General features: G+C 39.9%; 1 long non-coding RNA gene across 2 annotated transcripts; it reads right to left on the bottom strand.

The window, feature by feature from the left end:
- Positions 1-1,470: 1,470 nt before the first annotated feature.
- On the bottom strand, positions 1,471-4,534 carry LOC106610764 (uncharacterized). Of its 2 annotated transcripts, none has more exons than XR_001329968.2 (5): positions 4,383-4,534; positions 3,055-3,212; positions 2,311-2,862; positions 2,043-2,211; positions 1,471-1,912 (listed from the first exon to the last, which is right to left on the bottom strand). It is a non-coding gene; the product is annotated as an uncharacterized lncRNA (long non-coding RNA). The 2 variants fall into 2 exon arrangements; XR_001329969.2 differs by having other exon boundaries at positions 2,710-2,862.
- Between the last annotated feature and the right edge of the window lie 13,588 nt (positions 4,535-18,122).

Here is an 18,122-nt window from a genome sequence, read left to right as displayed (position 1 = left end):
CCTGAAATGCACAAGGTCCTCTACTCCCACCATTAATCCACAGATAAAACGATAAACTAAATGTGTTTCTCATCATCTCTCCTCCTTCCTTCAAGCTTCTTTTTCTTCTTTTGACTTTATATGGCGGTTGGCAACTAACTAACAACTAAGGTGCATTACTACAACCGACTGCAGTGTGGACGTCAGCTCATCTTTCAATCACCCACAAGGGTATATGTTCCTAAAAACTAATGAGGAGATTTGAGAGGCAGGACTTGCAGCCGGTTGAGCGTCACAAATAGAACCAAGTTCTATTTTAGCGCCTGGCCACGCAGATGCTAGCAGCAGTGTGGGTGCAATGACTGAATAACATGTATGTGTATGTTTATTTTGCAACGTACGTGACGTGTCCGCTCTGCTCAGCATGTTAGGCTACATTACCCTGCCTTGATCACAGTCAACACACGTAGGGCCTATTTAAGAATTCATATCATGGAATATAACAGAATAAAATACACAAGCCCACACAATTTGAGTTTCAAAAGTGTGGAACTGCTGTCATATAGGCCAAGGCCTAACTAAAAAGGATGTATTTCAAAACAGAGCCCATGTCCTCATTTTTTGACCATCCTCTTTATTTTTGCCCGTAAATTCGGAAGTGGGACACTTTCTGCATTTCCATCTTCTGTAACCTCTTTCAGTGTGCAGTCCCCCAGATTAAATGCCAAAGCAAATTAATAAAATGACCACACAGAGTTTTTACGTTAGTTTAGTTTATTTTGTAAATATTTTCTTAACACTATTTTCTTAAAACTGAATTGTTGGTTAAGGGCTTGTAAGTAAGCATTTCACCGTAAGGAGCCTCGGGGACTACACCTGTTGTATTCAGCAATTTTATTGATTTGATTTACTAGGGGGTAACTAGCCCCCCACTAAGAACAATGTCTTATTGCTGACACAAAAAAGCAATGTTTGGGGGGAAAAAAATGGTATGTGGAGGAAGGTCATGCTTAGCCGAATACACTATAAAGAGAAATAAATGGCTGCAGTTTACAGTTTTTTTTAGCTATTTCATGAAATGTTGTTTTTAGAAAAGGGGTGTTTTTCTTTTAAAGTAACGGGGTAAGTACGCGGGGGGCCATTTTCCCCGGTAGAAGATTATGGCATACGGTTTCCCATAAGTGTGTTAAAATTAATTAAATCTGTTTTATTTAGAAATCCTTAAAAGCTAAGTCTAGTTGCTAAGTCTAGTTTAATTATATGGGGGTAATGGTGTTGCACATGTCACTATTAGTATACGCACTATGAGGAGACTTGATGTAAAGTCTCTTTTTTATCTCACCTGCACATACATTTTCTTTGTTCTTCTTTGTTGTTCCTTTTCCATACAATCCCTTATGTACAATTGCACCAAATATTATTGGAATAATGCAAGATTTGAAATCCCAGCAGTCTTTAAAATGACATTTTGGAGCAAAAGATTTTCAATAGTTGTTTTTAATTCATAAAAAAATAAATATTCATTGGAATATAATATTGGAATGGAATATAACTAATAAAATGAAATAGCATTGGAATATAACATTTAAAAACAATAAATCATAACTTAACTAATTCAGTGTAACATTGTTGTTGCAACTATTATGCTCTACTATTGCGCAATTCTAATTTGTACACAGGTCACAAATCAAGCTCCAGTAAAATTGGATCACAACTCATGAGCCCACCTAATCCAGTCCCCACCTGGGACTGAAAACAGCTCCTCACAGAAAAGACACCCCACATCCCCTTCTTTAGTGGCTGATGTGGCTTGTTCTATTGATGTTGATGTTTCTACTTTTTGTTTATGTCAGTACCGCCGCAGACTCTGCCTTCGTCTTCCTCGGCCTAGCCTCCTGGAGCCTCGGGGACAACTCCAATAGGACTGCTGCAGCTGGTGGTTGTTGTTGGTTTAAGCAAAAACAAACAAACAACAAGAACACTGTGTATTGGTACAATAGACACTTCTAATCACTATATGCAAATATATACCCCCCCCCCAACAAAAAATGTATAAATCGTACCAACATTTGGAGCAAGGGTAGGCTGCAGGGTGAAGGTTGTGGCGGAGGTAGATGTGTTGGAGGTAGAGGTAGAGGTAGAGCTAGTGATGGCGGCGGTAGAGCTGGTGGCTGTATCGGCAGAGGTGGCAGCGGCGGCAGTAGAGCACTGTGGTTGAATGGATTCTTTGCACTGAAAATAAACAACAAAAACAATACATTGGTGTTAGTACAATAAACACTTTCTACCAAGTACATGCTGCTTCTGCTATTTTTCGTTAATTGAAATTACTTTTTCTTATGGGCTAATTGCTCCTCTATAACGGCCACGAAGTCCGCCCACTGGCCCGGAAGGCCTCCACTCCTCTCTCCACACTGGAAACCTTGTTATAGGCCTTTGCGAAGAGGCCAACCATTTGGGATATACCGATCCTTTTCCCAGGATGGGTCGTCATCCACTGATCTGCTTCCCTGTTGGAAAAGGCCTTCAGACCCTTGGAGACGGTAGGGTCTAATGGCTGCATCTTGTGGCTGCAGTGGGGTGGCAGAGTGATCCCTGGCCTCTTGCTGTAAGAACAGCCTCCAGGGTCTTATGGGAGTGGTGCCCATCAGGGACGCAACCAACACTGTGGGTGAAGTGGTGGAGCCAGTTGACAAAGATGGTACTGTTGACCCAACCTGAGTCACTCACCCTTCCAACGGACCCAGGAGTTGCTCCAACCAGCAGCTGTTTGTTCATCCTCTTCCGGGGGAAGATGAAGAGGGGCAGTACATACTGTCCCGCTGCACTGATATCACAAATTACTGTGAAGCCCCTCTCTGCGCTGGTCATCTGTGCAACCTGCTGTTCCAAAAGGAATGTTAATCAAATAAAACAATTGACAGATCTTTTACCTAATGGTGGTGCTTTAAACATGCGCAAATTCCTATTGGAACACAGTCATTGTAATAGTGCAGGGCATGTGCAACGTGCCCTACCTTCATGTTTTGTCTTACAGGAATTATACACATATGAGGAGAAAGCTGAAGTCTCTACCTGTCCTCTGTCTGATTCCCAGTTCGTCCACTAGATGGAGGTAGGAGATCACATGTCTTCGCTTGGCCACTTGAAATCAGTTGCATCTGGTTTGGGTAGTGAGTCACCATGCCACAATGGCTGAACGGATTTTCAACCCCCCAAACTCAGGCCCTGTACTGGGCCCAAAACAACCACTCAGAGTTTAACAGATACTTTACACCACTGACTGTATATATATATATTACCTTATGAGTAATGGACTAATGAATGAATTACTGTCTCAAATGTTGTAATATTATTACAGTTACTTTTTCAAGTAACCCGTATATTACTTTCAGGTGCACATCTCTACCGGCTTGTATATATATATTTTAAAGCCTTGTCTCATGCTAATGTTATTCATGCTGTAGGCTAACTTAAAGCTGAAAATCTAAAAAAGATGGCAACTGTGTTCTTACCCTACTTAACCTTTTCCTAGTGGAAATGCTCCCATTATTTTTAGTTAATCGAGGAGAAGAGAAAAACATTTTAGTCAAATGCAAACTCTGCAAAGGCAGCATTGATCTCTTCTTCCAGATACACCACATCAAACCTGAAAAAGCATCTGGTGGTCGTCCACAAACGCACAAAGCTGGTAGCGAAAGTTCCAGAAATGCGTGAAAGAGAACTCTATACACATTATGGAAATGTAAAAAGACGCAAAAATAATATTTCGAGTGTTCAAATGAAATGTACATTTAGACAATCAACATTTCTGATAAATGCAATTCAAAATGGCAAGAATGTGAGGGAGTAGGGAGACTCCCCTTGCAGATTTTGAACCCAGGCCACCAGCATCAATGTCCCAATAAGGTCTATTTCTAAGGCATGTGCTTATTGGGCCAGGGATACAACCAACACTGTGTAGTTAGGCCCTGTCCAGAAGAAACCCTAACCCCTCCTCCCTACGCACTTGTGTAGATTTGAAACAACTTTGATAGGTGTAAGCAATAGTGTGAAAGCATGTGGAAGTAAAACATTTTTATTGATCATAGGGATTCAGGAGTATCATTAAAACAGGTTAATATGCCCCACCAACATTAGACAACTATACAAAAACTATACATTCCTTTGTAGACAAACTGGAATTTGACAACCAAACACAATACAGTAAACTCCCATTTGAACTGTGTTGTTTTTAAATGGTTCAAAGCACAGTGATAACACATGGTCCTGCCGTACATACCTACACGTACGCTACAGTCACAAGACGCAGGCCTCCTAACTGTCCCTAGAATTTCTAAGCAAACAGCTGGAGGCAGGGCTTTCTTCTATAGAGCTCCATTTTTATGGAATGGTCTGCTTACCCATGTGAGAGACGTAGACTCGGTCTCAACCTTTAAGTCTTTATTGAAGACTAATCTCTTCAGTAGTTCCTATGACTGAGTGTAGTCTGGCCCAGGAGTGTGAAGGTGAACGGAAAGGCAATGAACCGCCCTTGCTGTCTCTGCCTGGCCGGTTCCCCTATCTCCACTGGGATTCTCTGCCTCTAACCCTATTACAGGGGTTGAGTCACTCCCTCCAGTGGTGTGGGGGTTGTGCTTTGGCAAAGTGGGTTGGGTTATATCCTGGCTATTTGGCCCTGTCAAATGGGGCCACAGTGTCTCCCAACCCCTCCTGTCTCAGCCTCCAGTATTTATTCTGCAGTAGTTTATGTGTTGGGAGGCTAGGGTCAGTCTGTTATATCTGGAGTATTTCTCCTGTCTTATCCAGTGTCCTGTGTGAATTTAAGTATGCTCTCTCTAATTCTCTCTCTCTCTCTCTCTCTCTTTCTTTCTTTCTTTCTTTCTTTCTTTCTTTCTTTCTTTCTTTCTTTCTTTCTTTCTTTCTTTCTTTCTCTCTCTTGGAGGACCTGAGCCCTAGGACCATGCCTCAGGACTACCTGGCCTGATGACTCCTTGCTGTCCCCAGTCCACCTGGCCGTGCTGCTGCTCCAGTTTCCACTGTTCTGCCTGCGGCTATGGAACCCTGACTTGTTCACCAAACGTGCTACCTGTCCCAGACCTGCTGTTTTCAACTCTCTAGAGACAGCAGGAGCGGTAGAGATACTCTGAATGATCGGCTATGAAAATCCAACTGACATTTACTCCTGAGGTGCTGACCTGTTGCACATTAGACAACCACTGTGATTATTATTAGTTGACCATGCTGGTCATCTATGAAAATTTGAACATCTTGGCCATGTTCTGTTATAATCTCCACCCGACACAGCCAGAAGAGGACTGGCCACCCCTCATAGCCTGGTTCCTCTCTAGGTTTCTTCCTAGGTTCTGGCCTTTCTAGGGAGTTTTTCCTAGCCACCGTGCTTCTACACCTGCATTGCTTGCTGTTTGGGGTTTTAGGCTGGGTTTCTGTACAGCACTTTGAGATATCAGCTGATATAAGAAGGGCTTTATAAATACATTTGATTTGATTTAGATGATAACAACCAGAAATCGGACATTGTTTTTCCATTGGAATTTGGTTGTGCTTTAATACTGACCAAAAATATACTGAGAAAAAATATAAACGCAACATGCAGCAATTTCAACGATTTTACTGAGTTGTTATTATTGTCCCCAGCACAAGGTGCACCTGTGTAATGATCATGCTGTTTAATCAGCTTCTTGATATGCCACACCTGTCAGGTGGATAGATTATCTTGGCAAAGGAGAAATGTTCACTAACAGGGTTGTAAACAAATTTGTGCACAACATTTGTTAGAAATAAGCTTTTTGTGCCTATGGAACATTTCCGGGATATTTTATTTCAGCTCATGAAACCTGGGACCAACACTTCACATGTTGTTTATATTTTTGTTCAGTATAGATGGTTGAAAGAATAGTGATAACACATTGGGAATTCAACAAACTTCTGGCTGTCTTTTTTGAGCGGGTGAATAAAGGTTGAAATCTCAATGTCTCAACCAACTATTACCCAAATTTCCACGTGGAAATTACCTGGCGTGCCCAGTGGGTACAGTGTACTGTATTCCAAGGTTGTACTGACTTGTGGGTCAGGAGTCAATTTGAGATTCAGCAATATTCACTATATCACCCAATATGATCACACCCTGCTTCGTAGAAAGCACCTGTTTGGTCTTTCTGTTGGAAAGCTCCCCTTTGGCACCAAATAATTTTTACTGAAAAACCTGGTTAGTGCAAATCATCCAATGGAACAAGTGAATGCTGGCGGAACCCCGTTCCGCCAGCGGGACCCCTCGCCAACAGCCAATGGAATAGCAGGGCGCGAAATACAAAACAACAAAAATCTCATAATTCAAATTTGTCAAACAATCAACTATTTTACACCATTTTAAAGATAAACTTCTCGTTAGTCCAACCACATTGTCCGATTTCAAAAAGGCTTTACGACGAAAGCGTAACATTAGATTATGTTGGGACATCACCTTGACAAGAAAAACCACACAGCCATTTTCCAAGCAAGGAGAGGCATCACAAAAACCAGAAATACAGCTAAAATGAATCACTAACCTTTGACGATCTTCATCAGATGACACTCCCAGGACTCAATGTTACACAATACATGTATGTTTTGTTCGATAAAGTTCATATTTATATCCAAAACCCCCATTTTACATTGGCGCGTGATGTTCAGAAAATGTATTGCCTCCAAAAACTTCCGGTGAATGAGCACATCAATTTACAGAAATACTCATCATAAAAGTTGATATAATTTACAACAGTTATTGAAAGAATTATAGATACACTTCTCCTTAATGCAACCGCTGTGTCAGATTTCAAAATAGCTTTACGGCGAAAGCACATTGTTCAATATTCTGAGTACAGAGCTCAGCCATCAAAGCAAGCTATACAGTTACCCGCCAAGTTCTGGAGTCAACAAAACTCAGAAATAGTATTATAAATCTTCACTTACCTTTGCTGATCTTCATCGGAATGCACTCCCAGGACACTTCCACAAGAAATGATTGTTTTGATCGATAAACTCCATATTTATGTCCAAATACCTCCGTTTTGTTCACGCATTCAGATCGCATAATGCGCGAGCGCAAAACCAGAGACGAAAAGTAAAATAGTTCCATTACCATTCGTAGAAACATGTCAAACGATGTTTACAATCAATCCTTAGAATATTTATGATAAAAAGACTCTATAATATTCCAACTGGACAATAGCGTATTCATTACAGAGGAAAAAGAAGGAACGGCGCACCTGCGTGACTGCGCAGTAAACAACTCATTGGTCTCAGGCAGTCCACTTGTTGAGACAGCACTTATTCTCTCCCCAGTAACAGTAGAAGCATGAAACAAGGTTCTAAAGACTGTTGACATCTAGTGGAAGCCTTACGAAGTGCAAAATGACCCCACGGACACTGTAGTTTGGATAGGCAATCACTTGAAAAACTACAAACCTCAGATTTCCCACTTCCTGGTTGGATTTTTCTGAGGTTGTTGCCTGCCATATGAGTTCTGTTATACTCACAGACACCATTCAAACTGTTTTAGAAACTTCCGAGTGTTTTCTATCCAAATCTACAAATAATATGCAAATATCTGACTCTGGGCCTGAGTAGCAGGCAGTTTACTCTGGGCACGCTTTTCATCCGAACGTGAAAATACTGCCCCCTATCCCAAACAGGTTTTAAGAAGCGCAGTTTGGCGGGTCATGTTTTGGAGGACGCATGACTCGACCTTCGCCTCTCCTGAGCCCGTTGGGGAGTTGCAGCGATGAGACAAGATCGCAATTGGATATCATGATATTGGGGAGAAAAAGGAGGTAAAAACAAATTGCCAATGATAAGCACAGAGGAATAATATGAAAATAACATGTCCATAGACTTGTAAAAACACATTGGAATTCAGAGCAATCTCGAAAAAAATATTTTCAATACTGAATATAACAGTCACTACTGGACTCCCTGACTAGCCATGTTATCATCACCCATAGTAGTTTGAGGCAATCTCTACCTACTCCCATCTTCACATGGTGAACAAGGAGCCATTCTCATTGTTGGATCCATCATTGGAGCGACCAAAGGGTAGATGTACTTCCTGCCCAGGCATCACAGGTCCAAGAGGATCTTCCTGAAGAGGTTCCTGATCTTGACCCCAATGAAGGCGTCGAGAATGGGGTTGAGGCAGCAGTGGAGGTAAGCGGTCGTAAAATACCTTACAGGAATTTTCTCTCCCTTGCCATGCAGCATTGATGGGAAAGAACCCTTTGTTACAACGAGATACTTCCCGCTAAAACTCCAACATCCAAAAGTGGATAATGAAACAATATTTCTAACACAAAGAATGTGGAAAATGTTTGGGAGGGACTTAAAAAACAACAATGTCAAATAATTTATTGTTTTGTGACATCATTAAAGACGTTATAACAGAAACATTGTAACTTTAAGAGCTTTCCCAATATATATATTTCTAAATGTTGTAAAACTTATATGATTAAATATGAAACTATTTGTTAGACGATGACATGTGATTTTAGCCTTCTAAATTAGATAATTGTTTTTCATATAAAGTTTTACCCAGCCAGTAACCACGCCCACATGAGCACAGACATTATGCCAGAAGGATGGAACGCCCCTTTTGCCAGAGTGGTTATAAAGGACTCCTAAAGAATTATCATATTAGACCAAAACATGCCAGTTGCTGCCGGTGTGTAAAGTGGTTGTAGCTGTACCCTAAACAATCAACCATTGAGGCCAGACAGCATGGAGTAGTGGCTACACGGCTGACAAATGGTTTAAAAATACAAGACCAGAAAGCATGGAGCGGTGGTTACACGTTGAAATGGTTGCAATTTAAATACAGACCAGCGTGACCGACTGCCTGAGCTGAACGTTATGAAATGGTAAGACCCTCTGAAACTCAACAGAGAAGAAGAAGACTAGACTAAGACATGGACCACCTGCAGCTCTGTATGTAATGTAGTCTAGGAAACTCGACCAAAGACGAGAAAAGAAGAACATTTCCCTCTCAACACCGTGCGTCTGATGTATCCTGTCTAAAAAACACTCATGAACAAAGAAAGCCTACTACTACAACTGAGGACATTGTGACTTCTGGTGGACAACCAGAGACTTACACAACCAGAGACTTCTGTTGAACTGACTCCCCATAGATGGACCGGGCGATTTCAACAGAGAGACAACAAAGACATACATGCGTAAATATGTGTTGCATTTCTAAATCTGAATGAGCGGTGGTTAGGGTGCTAAATATCCATATTTATGCTAAGCGTATTTTCCACATGTATGTACAATGGGTCCCCTCTCTGTCTCTCCCACTCTTTCTTTCCCCACCCCTTTCATTGTGTAACAAGCCGTCATATCGGGTTAGTCCACTAGGGGCATTTCATTAAATTATGTTAATAATCAACGTATAACCTATCCTGTGTGTGTGTGTTTCTGTAATTCTGTGTGATTATTTAGTTCATTAGTAAATAAATGATTAAGCCAATTTGTGTATCGCTGAATCATCATTTAGACTAGAGTTCATGCAGATTTGAAGTCAACGACGTTCAGAATGAGACTGATATGAGGTAATAATAATTAATGGATGACTAATATGATAACGATATATTCTGATATATTCTTGAGTTAATTCGGGAAACGGTATTAAACAAACTTTTTCCGTGGTGCCCTAAGATTGCTAATGAGTTAATTGTTACATGATTAATGATTAAGAGGCAAGTAGAAGGGGAAAAAAGTAAGGAACTTGTATGGTTAAAGAAAAGTGTGATAAATAAAAACATATACCAATTTCATTTAAGGACCAAAAAACTGATAGCTGTGCCATATAAATTGCAAAATACTTGGGAAGAGATTTTCGATGTGCCCAATCCATGGCACATGGTTTATGAATTGATACGCAAAACAACGCCAGATTCAAAACTTAGAATTTTTCAAATGAAATTACTATACAAAATTCTTGCAACTAATAGAATGTTACATATATGGGGGATACAATCTTCCCAGCTCTGCAGATTCTGCTGTGAGGAGGCAGAGTCATTAGATCATTTATTTTGGTACTGTCCTTAACCTCTATGGGCTAGGTGGGACGCTTGCGTCCCACCTACTCAACAGCCAGTGTAATCCCGTGGCGCGTTATTCAAATTCCTCAAAAATGCAAAAACTTCAATTTTTCAAACATATGACTATTTTACACCATTTTAAAGATAAGACTCTCGTTAATCTAACCACACTGTCCGATTTCAAAAAGGCTTTACAACGAAAGCAAAACATTAGATTATGTCAACAGAGTACCCAGCCAGAAATAATCAGACACTCATTTTTCAAGCTAGCATATAATGTCACATAAACCCAAACCACAGCTAAATGTAGCACTAACCTTTGATGATCTTCATCAGATGACAACCCTAGGACATTATGTTATACAATACATGCATGTTTTGTTCAATCAAGTTCATATTTATATCAAAAAACAGCTTTTTACATTAGCATGTGACTAGCATGTGACTAGCATTCCCACCGAACACTGCCGGTGAATTTACTAAATTACTCATGATAAACGTTCACAAAAAGCATAACAATTATTTTAAGAATTATAGATACAGAACTCCTCTATGCACTCGATATGTCCGATTTTAAAATAGCTTTTCGGTGAAAGCACATTTTGCAATATTCTCAGTAGATAGCCCGGCATCACAGGGCTAGCTATTTAGACACCCAGCAAGTTTAGCACTCATCAAATTCAGATTTACTATAAGAAAAATGTTATTACCTTTGCTGTCTTCATCAGAATGCACTCCCAGGACTTCTACTTCAATAACAAATGTTGGTTTGGTTCAAAATAATCCATAGTTATATCCAAACAGCGGCGTTTTGTTCGTGCGTTCAAGACACTATCCGAAAGGGTAAATAAGGGTGACGAGCATGGCGCAATTCGTGACAAAAAAATTCTAAATATTCCATTACCGTACTTCGAAGCATGTCAACCGCTGTTTAAAATCAATTTTTATGCCATTTTTCTCATAAAAAAGCGATAATATTCCGACCGGGAATTTGCGTTTAGGTAAACAGACAAAAGAAAATAAAGCATTCGGTCGACTCGGGCACGCGCCTAAGCCCATAGTACTCTGATCGGCCAATTGCCAAAAGCGATAAAGTGTTTCAGCCAGAGGCTGCCTCGATATCGTTCATCTTTTTCCCGGGCTCTGAGAGCCTATGGGAGCCGTAGGAAGTGTCACGTTATTGCAAAGATCCTCAGTCTTCAATAAAAAGAGCCAAGATTAAACACAATTTGTCAGACAGGCCACTTCCTGCATGGAATCTTCTCAGGTTTTGGCCTGCCATATGAGTTCTGTTATACTCACAGACACCATTCAAACATTTTTAGAAACTTTAGGGTGTTTTCTATCCAAAGCCAATAATTATATGCATATTCTAGTTACTGGGCAGGAGTAGTAACCAGATTAAATCGGGTACGTTTTTTATCCGGCTGTGTCAATACTGCCCCCTAGCCCTAACAGGATATGTAGCTCGTTTTTGGTCACAGGTCCAGGAATGGCTGAAGAATTGCAAAATTTGCCTAGAACTAACGCTGCAGATAGCAATACTGGGTGATTTGAAAAGCCATAGTCAATCAATCAATAATATAATAATTATTTTAGCAAAAATGTTTATTTTTAATTTACAATCCGTAGAAGCTATGAGAATAGAAAGGTTCAATTGTTTTGTGAAGCATCACAGCACAGTTGAAAAATATATGGCAAATAGAAATCCGAAATGGATGATGTTGATGGATAGATGGGAGGGGTTGAATGGAGCTGAAGGGTGGGACTTATAACAAGATAAACAATGTGAAACATACGGGGTCTGTAAAATGTATATAGGTTCAGAACTTTTGTGATATAGCACAGTTACAAATAGAAATCAAACTGGATGGACATCAGAAATAGAGGAAGGACTAAAAACAAACAAAAAATAACTATTGTAAAATAGACTGTGTCTGTAAAATGTGTATAAGATGAATAAATTGAAGGTAAAAGCCGAAGTGTTTATTAGTTTACTCCAATTGGGCGATCGGTGGTAGGGTTTGCGGGGAATAATAATAAAGGTATATTCTTTAAAAAAGTATGTATGTCTATATAGGTATGTATATGTATATATGTGTATATGTATGCATGCGTGTATGGATATATATATTTACCAAAAAAATAAATGGGGGATTGGAAATGATGCAGACAATTACATTGATGGAAGCAATATTCTTTCCGCAATATTAAGCCCCTAAAATCATTTTTTTTTTTAAGTAAAAAAAAATACATAAATACATTTTTTTTTAAAGAAATTGTTACATGATTAATTTAATCACGTAATATTTAAACATAGTTAATTGATTTGATAAAATAATCGTCATCACATTAATGATAGTCACGTCACAACACGTCACAACAAATCTGCCTCTGACTTTACTGTGACATGAACAACATTGAAACATCAGGAGCTTTATTAGGAACTGCATCAGGTCTGGACGTAGGTCTGTATGACTATCTCCATATCATGGTTGAGATTAAGGTTACAGATATATTCTGTTTCGCTTTCATCAGGATAACCTTTAGTGTAGTCTTTTGGGTAATAATAATCATATTCATCTGTTTGCATCTCATTATGCACCTCCATGTTTATCACCTGTGGAGAAAAATATATATTTCTGCAGAAAATAGTAGGCCTTCTATCATGATTTAGTTATCGAATGTCATGATGTACAATCAAGTCCATGACAAAAAGAGAAGATATAAACATCACAGTAATTGTGAACTATTGTCTGTAGCTTCAATGTGACATGTTCTATTTTACACATACAGCAGTGAAAGTGTTCAACTGCAGAGTGCAAACCCTATTTACTGAGAAACCAACATGTCTGAGAGCTTGAGAACATCTGTTAGTTGTGAATGACCCCATTTTCTGTTTTGACCGAGAGTACATCAAGGCGCGTGTAGGTGTATTTGTATTTGTCAGATCTAAAGCACTGATCAGATCCTTATCAGACCCAAGGCTAGAGAAACTGAGACACATTGTACACAGCATCTCAGATATGTTCTCACATCAACACTGAGAATACAGAGGAAGGTCTTAATGTGTCTTGTGGTGATGATAATGGACATGGGGTAGTAAACGGAGTACTATGTTCGCTTTAGTTATTATAGTGAATGGAGTACTATGTTTGCTTTAGTAAATATAGTGTACTGTTAGCCAAGGCTGTACTGACTTGTAGCTCAGGGGATTCAGTAATATTCCCTCCTATCACCAATAAGATCACACCATGTTATTGTTATTTTATTGTGTTACTTTTTATTATTCTTTACTTTAGTTTATTTAGTTAATATTTTCTTAACTCTTCTTGAACTGCACTGTTGGTTAAGGGCTTGTAAGTAAGCATTTCACGGTCTACACTTGTTGCATTTGGCGCATGTGACAAATAAAGTTTGATTTGATTTGACCATGCTTCATAGTAAGCACCTGTCAGGCCTTTCTGTTCGAAAGATTTGGCATCATATCATTTCTAAGGTCTGAAACCACACGTCTTCAAAGAGTATCTTAAATAATACATCCCAGTCTTATCCCCCCCCCCCACCAGCAATAGTAGAGGTTTGGGAGGTATCCTCCCCACCAGCAATAGTAGAGGTTTGGGAGGTATCCTCCCCACCAGCAATAGTAGAGGTTTGGGAGGTAAATCTAGTGGATTCTATGCCATGTTACTGTGTCTTGCTGCTGCTTGCTTCACTCCTTAGCACAATCAGAATACAGAACCTATTTGGTTGGTTTATGCAAGAAGCTGTATGCAATGTTGTATGTAGCAGCTTTTATGTATTATGCTTTATACTTTAAACATTATTTTGTGTTTTTCTCAACGTTTTTTATTGCTATAATACTTTGAACATTACACAGTGCTTTATGCAATAAACTTGTCAAGAATACAACCTCAATTCTGAGTACATTATCAGTACTGAATCCAAAGGCTTTAGTATTGATATGCATAGTAACAGTTCCCCACTATTGGTGGATGTGAACCTTCCTCATGGTGCAGGAAACTTCAGTCTGGGGGAAGACCCTCAAGTCTCTCTTATACTAAGGCCCTATTCCCCCTACGATACGACAGATAAAGGACAGTCTGAGGAGTGGATTGGCGAAAGAGATTTTTACTTTACATCCTTGCCTTGTCTTACCTTTCATTGTGGCTGTCAAGACAACATTCTTGGTCCTCAGCTCAAATTGACCGTAAATATCACAATAGCCAATAGACAGTAAGCACAAACTATTTAACAATCCAAGCAACTTTTCTTCTAAAACGTATTACACTATTGAATAATTCAACTTAACCATATTACACTCTTGAAAAATGCAACAATTCACAAGCATGTCCTAGCACATTAAATTAGTCGACAATAAACAGCTAACTCCCGCAAGCTAGCGAGATAGATAGCTAACTAACAACATGCTTCATGATCAAGTAATGTTAGTGTGGCAATAATTAACGTTAACCCCTCCCGTAGCTACGAATATAAAAGTACAGAAACATTATCATACAGTGTTATCCCTATTATAATATAGGCTCTTCAGCTAGGTAACATTAGCTAGCTAAGCAAAAATATTTCTGCATCCTCCTCACATCACCGTGCTGGCTGTTAGCTGAATGCTGATGTTTAGCTGAGCCATAGCTAGATAGGACCGCTTACACTAGTTAGCGTATTACATTTATTGTAGAACAAACCATGCTTCATTTTATGTAAAAGCAAATTGCTAATGAAAATGTTAATTCCTCTACCCCCATAGAGACTGCCACAATTCCTGACATTTAATCCTAGTAAAAATTCCCTGTCTTAGGTCAGTTAGTATCACCACATTATTTTAAGAATGTGAAATGTCAGAATAATAGTAGAGAGAATGATTTATTTCAGCTTTTATTTCTTTCATCACATTCCCAGTGGGTCAGAAGTTTACATACACTCAATTAGTCTTTGGTAGCATTGCCTTTAAATTGTTTAACTTCGGTCAAACATTTTGGGTAGCCTTCCACAAGCTTCCCACAATAAGTTGGGTGAATTTTGGCCCATTCCTCCTGACAGAGCTGGTGTAACTGAGTCAGGTTTGCAGGCCTCCTTGCTCGCACACGTGTTTTCAGTTCTGCCCACAAATTTTCAATGGGTTTGAGGTCAGGGCTTTGTGATGGCCACTCCAATACCTTGACTTTGTTGTCCTTAAGCCATTTTGCAACAACGTTGGAAGTATGCTTGGGGTCATTGTCCATCTATTTTGTGAAGTGCACCAGTCCCTCCTGCAGCAAAGCACCCCCCAACATGATGCTGCCACCCCCGTGCTTCACAGTTGGGATAGTGTTCATCGGCTTGCAAGCATTCCCCTTTTTCCTCCAAACATAACGATGGTCATTATGGCCAAACAGTTCTATTTTTGTTTAATCAGACCAGAGGACATTTCTCCAATAAGTATGATCTTTGTCCCCATGTGTCATGGGCGTCGTAAGGATAGGACCAAGGCGCAGCGGGTAAAGTGCTCATCTTCTTAATTTATTTAAAGAAAACACTTAAACAAAATAAACAAATGACGAAAAACAGTTCCGTAAGGCTCCCAGGCTATACAGAAAACAACCACCCACAAAACACAAGTGAAACAAACATAACTAATATGGCCTCCAATTAGAGACAACGACAACCAGCTGCCTCTAATTGGAGGTCATTGCCAAAAACCCAAAATAGAAATACAAAACTAGAAATAAACATAGAAATAGATAACATAGAACCTAAACCCAAAAACACCGAAACGCACAAAACAAACACCCTCTGCCACGCCCTGACCAAACTACAATGACAAATAACCCCTTTTACTGGTCAGGACGTGACACCATGTGCAGTTGCAAACCGTAGTCTGGCTTTTTTAATTGCAGTTTTGGAGCAGTGGCTTCTTCCTTGCTGAGCGGTCTTTCAGTTTATGTCGATATAGGACTCGTTTTACTGTGGATATAGATACTTTTGTACCTGTTTCTTCCAGCATCTTCACAAGGTCCTTTGCTGTTGTTCTGGGAATTATTTGCACTTTTCGCACAAAAGTACGTTCATCTCCAAGAGACAGAGCGCGTCTCCTTCCTGAGCGGTATGACGGCTGCGTGGTCCCATTGTGTTTATACTTGCGTACTATTGTTTGTATGATGAACATGGTACCTTCAGGTGTTTGAAAATTGCTCCCAAGGATGAACCAGATTTGTGGAGGTCTACAATTTTTTTTCTGAGGTCTTGGCTGATTTCTTTAGATTTTCCCATGATGTCAAGCAAAGAGGCACTGAGTTTGAAGGTAGGCCTTGAAATACATCCACAGGTACAACTCCAATTGACTCAAATTATGTCAATTAGCCTATCAGAAACTTCTAAAGCCATGACATCATTTTCTGGAATTTTCCAAGCTGTTTAAAGGCACAGTTAACTTAGTGTTTGTAAACTTCTGACCCACTGTAATTGTGATACAATGAGTTGTATCTGTATGTAAACAATTGTTGGAAAAATGACTTGTGTCATGCACAAAGTAGATGTCCTAACCGACTTGCCAAAACTATTGTTTGTTAACAAGAAATTTGTGGAGTGGTTGAAAAACAAGTTTTAATGACTAAGTGTATGTAAACTTCCGACTCTAACTGTACATACCGCAATTACATGGTACCCCTGCACATAGAATTGGCACTAGTACCTCGTGTATATAGTTAGGCTATCGTTACTCATTGTGTATTTATTCCTTGTGTTATTGTTTTTCTATATGTCTCTCTGCATAAGTAATCATTTCACTGTTAGTCTACACCTGTTCTTTACGAAGCATGTGAGTTGCTTCTTTCCTGGACATCGGTGGCTCAGTGCAGTTACGCAAAAACTACACCGTTGAGATTTAAAGATATGGTGACAATTTCAGAATGTAACAGGCTTTTACTTCAATTTCATCAGGTTAAAACTCAATAAAGCAAGTCTCAAAAAGAAGGAAAATATCTGGACATTTCAGCTGTTTCAAAAACATTGCTCAGCTATTACATGTTTTCATGTAAGACTGCTGGCTCAACGAGACATCTGTTTTCACTGCCCTGCTTAGAGGGGGGCAACTGTCAGGTTAGTCTCCTGTGCTCCCTCTGGATGTAGCGGTTGAGTTGTGACACATTCAAAAGTTTACATTGCAGTAAAATGTGTAGTCAAGATTATTTTTGCGAAAAGTCCAGTTAGTGTGAAGAGCCTTTACTAATTATTGTAAATCATCATAGGGAGTTTTGTGAAAAATGTACCTTTGTGTTCAAGGTTGCCCTAACAACACATGTTGCATACAATGGTTTCAGCAGTGTCTTTTACACTCGATCAAGATTCTTGCACTCTGTGGTGTTGTGATTTTGATCTTTGTGAACTCAAATCCAGTCTTATGTAGGTCAGAAAAGGGGGCCAACTGTAACAGTGTCCCTTTCCTGCAGTCACTGACCAAAACCGCCCTTTTTGGCCCCAAAGGGGATTATTAATAATTTTCATAATTAATCAAATAAAAATATAACCCATGGAAATCTGGTGTTTCAGTCTTCTGTGATGTACTGTATATAACGTGTAATATTGGGATGCAAACTCAAAATTCAATACATTTCAACTCTATATCTGTCATGTTGGTATGACGAGTCGAGAGACAGGCGCAGGAATGCATAATAGGGGTTTTTATTACCCCAAATTACAGCGTGCCATGTAAAGGCACGGGGACGAAGACCAGGGATCCGTAACAGTACCCCCGCCTGTGCAGCGCAATGACACCGGCCTCGAGGACAATCACAGGAACGCAGTGCGGGTCGATCAGGACCCGATGCAGATGCCGAAGTTGCGTCGTCATTGGACGGGCCAGTTGCCTCTGCCGAAGTTGCGGTGCGTCAGACGGACCAGTAGCAGTGGCGTCGGACGAACTGGTTGTGGCGGTGTCGGACCGGCCAGTTGTAGCTGCTGAAGTTGCGTCGTCGGACGGGCCATTCCCGCTGTTTCCCTTATTGGTCGATTATTCTGACACGTAAGTATGAATGATTCGGGAGACAGGCGCAG

The sequence above is a fragment of the Salmo salar genome, chromosome ssa09, assembly GCF_905237065.1.
Source record: "Salmo salar chromosome ssa09, Ssal_v3.1, whole genome shotgun sequence".
NCBI classification, from domain to species: Eukaryota; Metazoa; Chordata; class Actinopteri; order Salmoniformes; family Salmonidae; genus Salmo; species Salmo salar.
The sequence above is the reverse complement of the archived record's forward strand: the minus strand, read 5'-3'. Positions and strand labels throughout refer to the sequence as shown.